This window comes from Lutra lutra, chromosome 9 (assembly GCF_902655055.1).
Source record: "Lutra lutra chromosome 9, mLutLut1.2, whole genome shotgun sequence".
NCBI classification, from domain to species: domain Eukaryota; kingdom Metazoa; phylum Chordata; class Mammalia; order Carnivora; family Mustelidae; genus Lutra; species Lutra lutra.
Genome location: NC_062286.1, coordinates 119,795,918 through 119,806,482, shown reverse-complemented (window position 1 = coordinate 119,806,482; position 10,565 = coordinate 119,795,918). Strand labels below are relative to the sequence as shown.

At 46.0% G+C, this 10,565-nt stretch overlaps 1 pseudogene; it reads left to right on the top strand.

Annotated features, from left to right (window-relative positions):
- Window positions 1-262: 262 nt before the first annotated feature.
- LOC125110150 (uncharacterized) lies at window positions 263-363 on the top strand (annotated as a pseudogene).
- Window positions 364-10,565: the final 10,202 nt, after the last annotated feature.

Sequence of the window (10,565 nt, the reverse complement as noted above, 5' to 3'; positions counted from 1 at the left end):
GCTTATGATCTCTCTCTGTCAAATAAATAAATAAAATTAATAAATAAAAGGTTTTATTTATTAATTTGAAAGAGAGAGACAGCAAGAGAGGGAACACAAGCAAGGGGAGTGGGAGAGGGAGAAGCAGGCTTCCCACAGAGCAGGGAGCCCGATGCGGGGCTCAATCCCAGGACTCTGGGATCATGACTTGAGCCGAAGGCAGATGGTTAATGACTGAGCCACCCAGGTGCCCTGGTATCCAATAAAAATCTAAATGACTAGCTCGCTCTGACAGCACATAGACTAAAACTGGAATAATATGGAGAAGATTAGCATGGCCCCTGCAAGGTTGACAAGCAAATTCATGAAGTGCTTCATACATTTGTATGTTAACTAACGTACAAATTAAAATTAATTAATTAGAATTAATTAACTAGAATTAAAATTAAAACAAAAAAAGAGAATAAACTAGTTGACTAAAAAAAATGTTTTGAATGAATGAACAAATGATCTACTAATAGTGGTGGGAATGAAGAGGAAGAGGGCCCAGGTGTGAATCTGTCATCCAAGCTGAAGAGACAACTATGTGGGGGAAGCTGTTGGCCCTAACAGGTCCCTGGTTCTCAGCCCAAGTGTGATTAGGAACCTCAGAAAAGCCTTTCTCCACCCCTCTCCACCTGGCTTGCCTAGTCTTTCCAGCTGGTCACAGTCCCCAAGGGTTCATTTGATTCAAACATCCTTGGGAAGGTTTGAAAACATTCTTTTTTCTACATCTTCTCATTTTTTCCCAAGCATCAAGCACGGACAGATACCATTCAGAAAACACCCAGGCTCACGTACATAGGCACACACGATCTAACACACACACTTGGCCATATCCCACACTCTCATGGATCTTCACAGCCCCATCTGCTCCCATCCATTACTAATTGTGTGCAGCTGTGAACACACACTCACCCTCAGTCATTCTCACTCCCCAGTCTCACACACTCACACACTCCCATAGTCCTGCAGGTGCCCATGTGCATGGGCAGGCCTGCACTCAAGGTCCTACCTAGGTAAGTCCTCATACTGACACATGTACACACTCATTCAGCTCCTCTGGGCATGTGGGTCCATGCACACACATTCATCCTTGAACATACCTCCAGGTTTCCTCATACACATATAAACAGGCAATGGCCTGGGTGGTGACCCCCACTCATCAGAGCTTGGCATGATGACAGTGATAGCGACTGAACATTGGCCATGTGCCAGGTACCTGGCCTTTGGACCTTTGGGACCTTGACTCATACAGTCCTCAGAGAAATCACACGAAACAGGTGTTATTTTTAGTTTCATTTTATAGATGAGGAAATGAAACTCAGAGTACTCAGGGTACTGCTTGGATTCTAACCCAGGCATCTGACTCCAGAGCTCCCCACTTCCTTATTGGGTGTGGTAGAGCATATTTTTAAAAAAATGACCACATCAATAGCTCCCATCCCTCATGCTCTTCTAGAGACTTGTCACTCTCCAATTGAACAGTAGAATCTATGGCCCCTTCTCTTGAACTTGAGTGGATCTCTGTGACTGCTTCAAATAACAGTATGGTGGAAGTGATGTCAATATCAATTCCAAGGCTAGATCCTAAGAGGTGATACCAAAAAATGGCCAAGACATGGAAACACCTGACTGTCCATCAATGGATGAGTGGATAAAGAAAAAATATGTCACTTTTCCCCACACAATGGAACATTATCCAGTCATAAAAAGAAGGAAATCCTAGGGCGCCTGGGTGGCTCATTCAGTTAGGTGTCTGACTCTTGGTTTCAGCTCAGGTCATGACCTCAGGGTTGTGAGCTGGAGCCCTGCATCAGGCTCTGTGCTAGGCAGGGAGCCTGCTTGGGATTCTCTCTCTTCCTCTCCCTCTGTCTCTCTTCCCACTCATGGGCTCTTTCTCTCTGTCTTTCTAAAATAAATAAATCTTTGGAAAAAAGAAAAGAAGGAAATCCTGCCATTTGGGACAACATGGACCGAGTTGAGGGCATTGTAAGTGAAGTAAGTCAGACAAAGAAAGGTAAATACTGCAGGTCTTATTTGTACGTGGAATCTCAAAAAGCCAAACTCAGAAACAGAGAATAGAACAGTGGTTGCCAGGGGCTGGGAGTGGGGGAAATGGGGAGATGTTGGTCAGAGGGCATAAACTTCCAGTTAGAAGATGAATAAGTTGTGGAATGTATTACAAGATGGTGATTGTAGGGGCGTCTGGGGGGCTCAGTCGTTAAGCGTCTGCCTTCAGCTCAGGTCATGATCCCAGGGTCCTGGGACTGAGCCCAGCATCGGGCTCCCTGCTCAACGGGAAGCCTGTTTCTCCCTCCCCCAATCTCCCTGTTTGCGTTCCCTCTCCTGCTGTGTCTCTCTCTGACAAATAAATAAAAAGAACTTTAAAAAAAGATGGTGACTATAGTTAGCAGTACTATATGGTATACTTACAAGTTGCTAAGAGAGTAGATCTTAAAGGTTCTCATCACCACCATTACCACCACAAGAAAAAAATTACTGATAATTATGTGAGGTGAATGATAGCTATACAGTTACCTAACTTTATTGTGTTCAGATTTTCATAATACATATGATTGTCAAATCATCACATTGTACATTTTATTTTTTTTAAAGATTTTATTTAGTTATTTGACAGAGAGGGAGAGCGCATAAGTAGGGGAAGTGGCAGGCAGAGGGAGAGGGAGAAGGAGGGAGAGGGAGAAGCTTAAGGCAAATGCTTAACCAACTGAGCCACCCAGGTACCCCTGTACACTTTACACAATGTTGTATGTCAATTACACCTCCATAAAGCTAGAAAAAAAAATTTTTTTTAAAAAGAATAGTTTAAGGGCGCCTGGGTGGCTCAGTGGGTTGGGCCGCGGCTCAGGTCATGATCTCAGGGTCCTGGGATCGAGTCCCGCATCGGGCTCTCTGCTCGGCAGGGAGCCTGCTTCTCTCTCTCTCTCTCTGCCTGCCTCTCTGCCTACTTGTGATCTCTGTCTGTAAAATAAATAAATAAAATTAAAAAAAAAAAGAATAGTTTAAAAAGGGTGCTTGGGTGGCTCAGTCAGTTGGGTGACTGCCTTCGGTTCAGGTCATGATCTTGGGATCCTGGGATTGAGCCCCATGTTGTGCTCCCTGCTCAGTGGGGAGTTTCACTGGGATGATCCTGGGCTGGTGAGAAAAGTAAGTCAGGGATCAGTCTGTGTCTCATTTCCCCTCTGCCCCTGCCCCACTGCTTGTCCTCTCTCTTTCAAATAAATGGATAAAATCTATTAAAAAAACAACACAAAAAGAAACAGTTAAGAAAAATAAAAGGTAACACCCATCCTGCCTGGTTCTCTCTTGGGACACTCCCCTGGGGAGCCCAGCTACCATGCTAAGAGGAAGCCCAGGCCACAACGGGGAGACCACCTGCAGGTTTCCTCCGGACAGCCTCACCGAGGTCCCAGCTGACAGCCCGCACCAACTGGCAGCCATGTGTGTGAGGAAGCCTTTAAGACGACACCAGTCCAGCCACTACCTAACCGAAACTGCGAAAGAAACCAAGACCAAGAACTGCCCAGCTAAGCTCCATTAACCCCCAAACCAAAAGGCAGTAGTAATGATTACTGTTGTTACATGCCACTAAGCATGGGAGGGTTGCTATACAGCGGTAGAGACTGACAAACATTTAGCTTCAGAGCACCATGGGGCAGGGGTGCCAAGCTCTCTGTCCTCCCTCTGGACCCTCCTCTTCCACCCCCAGGAGCCAGGATCTCAGAGCACAATCCTTATCATCTGATCTTCACACCACAGGACCGCTGCTGCGTCAAACTGCCTATCTGGCCAGGAGCTTTAAAGCCCCAGGCTTTTGTCCCTTGCTGACTCCGGGATGCTTCTGGCAAGACCTTATCCCTGTTTACTCTTCTGTCAAATGTGTAATAATTCCAGCTCTGTCCACATCAAAGGGAGGCTACAAGGATCCAAGGCCCAAGGAAGCTTGAGTTTCAGGGGTTATTATTATTTTTTATATAGATTTTATTAAGTAATCTGCACACCCAATTTGGGGCTTGAACTCACAACTCCGAGATAAAGAATCGCGCGCTCTACTGACTGTGCCAGCCAGGCACTCCTAAGGGGTTATTTTTAATGCTTGCATTTTCGGATCCCGGGGGCAACTGGAAGATAGGTACATTATAAGCCACACAGGAAGTCTTGCAATGCGGGGACATCTAGCGTAGGGGCAAACAACTCATTGGCCACTGTGCCAATGAGACTGGCAACCAGGGATCGTTGAGATCCTGGATCGTTGAGAAAAGTGAGCCAGACACCAGACTGTCAGAACAACTGAAGTGGACCAGGGCCGGGGATGGATGTTGGCCTGGAGAACTTAAACACCATCTAAAGAGGGCAGTTAACACCCAGCTTGCCCACCCATGGCTTTAGGACAACATAACGCTCACTTGCCAGACCTGATCATTTTTCAAGAGAACCTAGAAATATGGATTTCCATGGGAACTCTCCCATTTTTAAAAAAATTTGGCAACTAATTCAGACTTTATACTTTGGGGGGGGGGTGGTTATAACACACTTTACAAAGCTGTTTGCCAAAACCAAAACAACACAGTGTGGTTTCTAAGGGCACACTACCAGAAAGTTCTTCTTGGGCGGGAGGCACCAGGATACTTAGATGAATTTTGAAGGATGTGGGGAGGGGGACACTATATTGTTGCACCTGTCAGGGCCCCCTTCAGTGGCAGAGGAGAGAGAGGAAAGGCGTCTATGTGTGGGAAGCAGAAGTGATCACAGCCAAAGCAGCAGAACCCTGGCACCGTGAGTCTGCACCTTGGGGCTGGGTGGAAATGGGTTCAGATCCTGGCTCTGCAGCTTTACCAGCGGGTTTTCCTGACCCTTAGTTTTTTTTTTTTTGTTTTTGTTTTTGTTTTTTAAGATTTATTTATTTATTTATTTATTCGACAGACAGAGATCACAAGTAGGCAGAGAGGCAGGCAGAGAGAGAGGAGGAAGCAGGCTCCCTGCCGAGCAGAAAGCCCGACGTTGGGCTCGATCCCAGGACTCGGGATCATGACCCGAGCCAAAGGCAGAGGCCCTAACCCACCGAGCCACCCAAGCGCCCCTGACCCAGTTTTCTTATCTATAAAATGCAGTTAATAATGATTGTTATCCCATAGGATTGTTGAGGGGGTTAAACAGGATCATCGACATGGAAGGTTTGAAAGAGTTCATGATGTCAGCTGCTGTTTCCCCCACTCTTTTACTCTGTCATGACTTTGCTAATGTTTCCATGCTGGAGCAGGTCTCTTTCTGCCTTCTCTGCCTGGCTCTTTCTAGACCCAGGTGGGCACAGCTGCCTCTGAGAAACCTCCACAGCCCCCAGGCTGGTGCATCATTGCTTCCCTCCCCCCTGGACTCTTTGCTCAGATGTGCCTGGACATTGATGGTCTATGTGGTGGTTCTTGGTGAGTCTTTGGACCCCGAGCTAGGAAGTTTCTGAAGGGCAGGAGCCAGGCCTGAGTCATCCGTGTTCCCCAGTAGTCTGCCCTTGGGTGGGGGGCCAGTAGTGTTTCTGGAATAAAGGGAAGGGAAGAGGAAGGGAGGGGTGTCACAGGCAGCTCCCAGATCACTGATTGAACCTTGGGCCCCAGGGCTCTGGCAGTTAAAACACAGGTCAAGGGCCCATCCTTGTCTAACTCTTAACTGTGTGTAAATGTGTGTCTGAATATATGTGAGTATGTGACAGTGTGTGAATGTGTGTGCCTGTGAATGAGTGAGAATATGTGTGTGGGGGGGAGTGTATCTGTGTGTGATGGTGGGAAAAACGTATATATGTGAAAGAATATGGGTGTGAGGGTTTATATGGTTGCATTTATGTGTAAACACACACGGTCACTAAGATGGAGCTCCAGGGGAAAGGGTCTTTGTGTGGTTCCTCTTTGTGTCTTCACCTCTAGTATCTGGCACGCCCAGGATGTGGAGGGGAGGAGGGGTAAATCAGGAAGAGCATCATGGGAAAACAGAATAGCACAGGGCTTACCAGCAGGGGTCCAAGAGTCAGATGTCATCAGTGCTTCTAATTTTGGGCCAGGTGACCACTATAAGCCTCAGTTTTTTTCATCTGTAATATAGGTACGATTGCGCATCTAACCTGTAGGGTGGGGCATAGGAAGTAGTTATCAAATGTCAGCCAGTATTATTATACTGAATGTCACTATCGACCTCCACAGCAGATAGTTCCAAAGGCTAAAAACGCTCAAAACATGTCAACAGACTACGAACCATATCCGTCAAAATTCTCTGAGCCTTAGTTTCTCCTACAATACCCTGTATTTTGCCTCCTAGGGCAGCTGGGAGGTTTATGATATCACCGGACTGAGGGAGGCAGAAGCCAAAGCTAGGAACAGGGTGCCCTCTCCTGGAAGTATGGGGTAAAGGTTGGCTCCCTCAGACTAGTCACTGACCTCATAGGAGGCAGATGCTGTCAGGACTGCCCGCAAAGGGGCAGCTGGGAGGAGGGGATTTCTACTTCTGGGTAGCTTAAGCTGCCCCTCCCCGCCCCCTTTTGTCTGCTGGACTCCTCCTTCCTCAGATCGCTCTTTAGGATGCCGACTGAGCCAGGCCGCCGTCACAAGTTCTCAGAGCAAACCGTATTCATTTTGCATTCTTCTGTGTGATTATTTAGACAATGTCTATCTCTTCAGGAGGGAAGGACTCATCTGAGAAATGAAAGGGAGTGGCAGCATCCCAGACCATTGGATTCCTAGGATACCTGGACTAGGTTCTCAGTAAATGCTGGAATAAAAGGATCGTGGAAGCCCAGACTCTAGTATATGTTAGAGTCAAGAAAACATTTAAAAAAAATTTTTTTTTAGTCAAGAAAAAATATTTAGTCATTTTCTAGTCAAGAAAATGTTTTTAAAAAATTTTTAAATTTAAGTTCAATTTAACTAACATATACTATATTATTAGTTTCAGAGGTGGAATTCAGTGAGTCATGAGTAGTATACATCACGCAGGGCTCATTACTTCGAGAGCCCTCCTTAATGACCATTAGCTGGTTACCTCATCCCTTCACCCGCCTCCCCTCCAGCAACCCTCAGTTTGCTTCCCATAGTTGAGTTTCTTATGGTTTGCGTCCCTCTCTGTTTTCATCTTACTTCATTTTTCCTTCCCTTCCCCTATGTTTATCTGTTTTGTTTCTTAAATTCCACATAGGAGTGAAAATCATATACTTTTTATCCTCCTCTGACTTATTTTGCTTATAATACCCTCTAGTTCCATCCATGTCATTGCAAATGGCAAGATTGCATTTTTTTTTTTTAAGATTTTATTTATTTGACAGAGAGAAACACAGTGAAAGAAGGAACACAAGCAGGGGGAGTGGGAGAGGGAGAAGCAGGCCTCCTGCTGAGCAGGGAGCCAATGTGGTTCCATCCCAGGATCCTGGGATCATGATCTGAGTAGAGGGCAGATGCTTAATGACTGAGCCACTCAGGCGCCCCAAGAATGCATTCTTTTTGATGGCTGGATGTTTTCTTGGATCAAGAAATGTTTTCTTACTCAGCTGTCAAGAAAACGTTTCTTGACCCAAGAAAACATCCAGCCCCCCTCAGGGGAAGGCTCCCGCTTCAACCAGGGACATTCGAGACCTGGATTTGCAGAGTTCCTGGTCCACCCCGCCCCCCAATCAAGGATAGCCAGGTCTGTGGGCTGAAGCCAAGAGACACCACAAGCTGGGTTCTGGGACCTACATCTGAGAGCGTTAATTCATTCCACAAATACTGGGTGCCTTCTGTGTGCCAGACACTGAGCTGGACGTTGGGAACACAGTGGTGGGCAAAATCAGATACATTCGTGACCCCTCTAGAAGCAGTGGGACAGTCAGACACATGATGGGATGATTTTGACATAATGATACCTAGTAGCATACACCCCCATTTGAGTCTGAGGGCTCCTCCAAGGGGAGAAGCGTGTCTGCAGGTGGGGACAGCCAGCTCCTGGGACTCTCATAGACCCCCTCACCACCCCTGATGCGGCAGTCTAGGACGAGAAGATTGAGGGGGTCTGGGGGAGTTCTATTCCAAACTCTCCAAGAAATCCCCCACTTCTGTACCCAATACCCAGCAGGGACATCAAGGCCCACCCGAGGGACAAGTACAAATCTGAAAGGGCTTGGAAGGAGGTTGTGGAAGGAGTTGGGAAGGAGTTGGGAAGGTGGGGAGACACCCCGATAGGCGTGGAGCAGTGACAGGGTCTCCTCAGAGCTGCATTATTCCATCTCATCCTCATTGACAGGCATCCTCAGGATCTGGACCCCAATCCCCCATCTGGCAGCCTCCCAATTAATTCACAATCTAAGTGCTGGTCCCTGGAGCTTGGGCAAACCAGAGGGCCCTCTGGCCAATGGGAGGGCTCCTTCTGTCTCCACCCCTCTCCACTTTCCAAGCTGGAGGCCTAAGTGACTGCAAAAGCAAACACCCAAAGGGTAGGTTCAAAGGGCAGACAATGTGGCTGGCCACAGGGACCGGCCTGTCTCTGCCTATTATTTAGGGTGGCCCCGCAGCCTCTGCAGAGCCCTAGGCTGGAGCCTGGGGGGGTGGGGGGAGAAGGCCCATCTGACAATAGTTTGTCCACTGTGGCCTTGAGCAGAGTGCACATGAGTGGGTGACCCTCTAGGAAGCACTTGTGCATTCAGCCTGATTTTTTTTTTTAACGTATATAGGCAAATACTTGTTTGTGGTTTTTTTCCCTCTTAGACAAATAATGACATACTGGACACACTGTCCTGCACCATGCTTTCTTTATCTTCACTTAACATTTTATCTTGATGATGGAACATTCTGTAACAATAGATAAACGCCTTCCTTTTTAAGAAGTGGTGGCACTTCAGTAATCCACCATTTGGACAGGACCTTTATTTATTTAGCAAGTCTACAGAAGGACATTTCGACTGTTTGCAATCTTTTGCTCTTGGTGTCATTTGCTCACACGTGCTTACGTCTTTGAGATAAATTCCTAAGAAGCAGAACTGTTTGGTCAAAGGGCATGTGAGTTTGTGATCTTGTTCCTGGAATGTTCCCCTTTAAAGTTGGGTCAGGGGCCCTTGGGTGGCTTAGTCACTGGGTGGCTGCCTTTGGCTCGGGTCATGATCCCAGGGTCCTGGGATCAAACCCTGCTTCGGGCTCCCTGCTCAGCAGGAAGCCTGCTTCTCCCTCTCCACTCCCCTGCTTCTGTTGACTATCTTGCTGTCTCTCTCTGTCAAATAAATAAATAAAATCTTAAAAAAAAAAAAAAGTTGGGCCAATGTATGACGTATGAGAGGCCTGCTTCCCCATTGCCTCACCAACAGATAACGAGCATTTATCACACTTTTAAATTTTTATCAATCTGATACTAAATGTAAAAAGAAAATTGATCATCCCCGTCCCCCAGCCATAAACCATACCAGGAGCCTAGTGTCCACCCCCAGGTGCCACTAATAAAGAATCCCCCCTCTCCTTGATTTTTTTTTTTAACATATATTTTTTCCCACTACGGAATGATGAAAGGGTCAATCCACCAGGATGACAAAGCAATCCCAAGTGCATATGCAGAACACAACAGAGGTCCAAAATTTGCAAAAACAAAACTGGTAGAACTGAAAGGAGAGGTAGACAAATCCATAATTACAGTTGAAAGATTTTAAGATACCTCTCAACAACTGATAGAACAAGTGGACAGAAAATCAGCAAGGACACAGAAGACCTCAACAATATCACCAACCACGGAATCTACTTGACACACTCAGAATAGTGCATGTAGCCACAGAACACACACTGGCTTCCAGGGCCCAAAGGACACCACGATTGACCACATCCTTGCTCACGAAATAAAATAAATCTTAAGACATTTAAAGTAATTGAAATCCTACAGAATGTGTTCTCTGATCACAATAGAGTCAAACTTAGAAATCAATAATAGAAGGATAATGTGAAGATTTCCAAACACTTAGAAAGTAAATAACAGATGTTGAAATAGTTCTCATGTCAAAGAGGAAGTCTCAAGCGAAATTATGAAAAAAACACAGAATTGAATGTAAATAAAAGCATAACATATTAAAACTTGTGCTAAAGCAGCGCTAAGAGGGAAATTCATAGGACTAAATGCATGTATTGAAAAGAAGAAATGTCTCAAGTCAATCATCAAAGCTCCCACCTCAAAAATATTAAAAAAAAAAGCAGAGCAAAATAAACCAAAGCAAGCAGAATGAAGGAAATAGGGGCACCTGGGTCGCTCAGTTGGTTAAGCACCTGCCTTCCACTCAGGTCATGATCTCAGGGTCCTGCCATCGAGTCCTGTATCAGGGTCCCTGCTCAGTGGGGAGCCTGGTCCTCCCTCTACCTCTGCTGCTCCCTCTGCTTGTGCTTTCTCTCTCTCTCTCAAATGAATAAATAACATCTTTTTAAAAAGAGAAAGAAAATAATAAAGACCAGAAGGGAGTTGAAAATAGAAAAGTAGAGAAATTCAATGAAAGCAACAGCCAGTTCTTTGAAAAGATTGATAAAATTGACAAAACTCTGGGA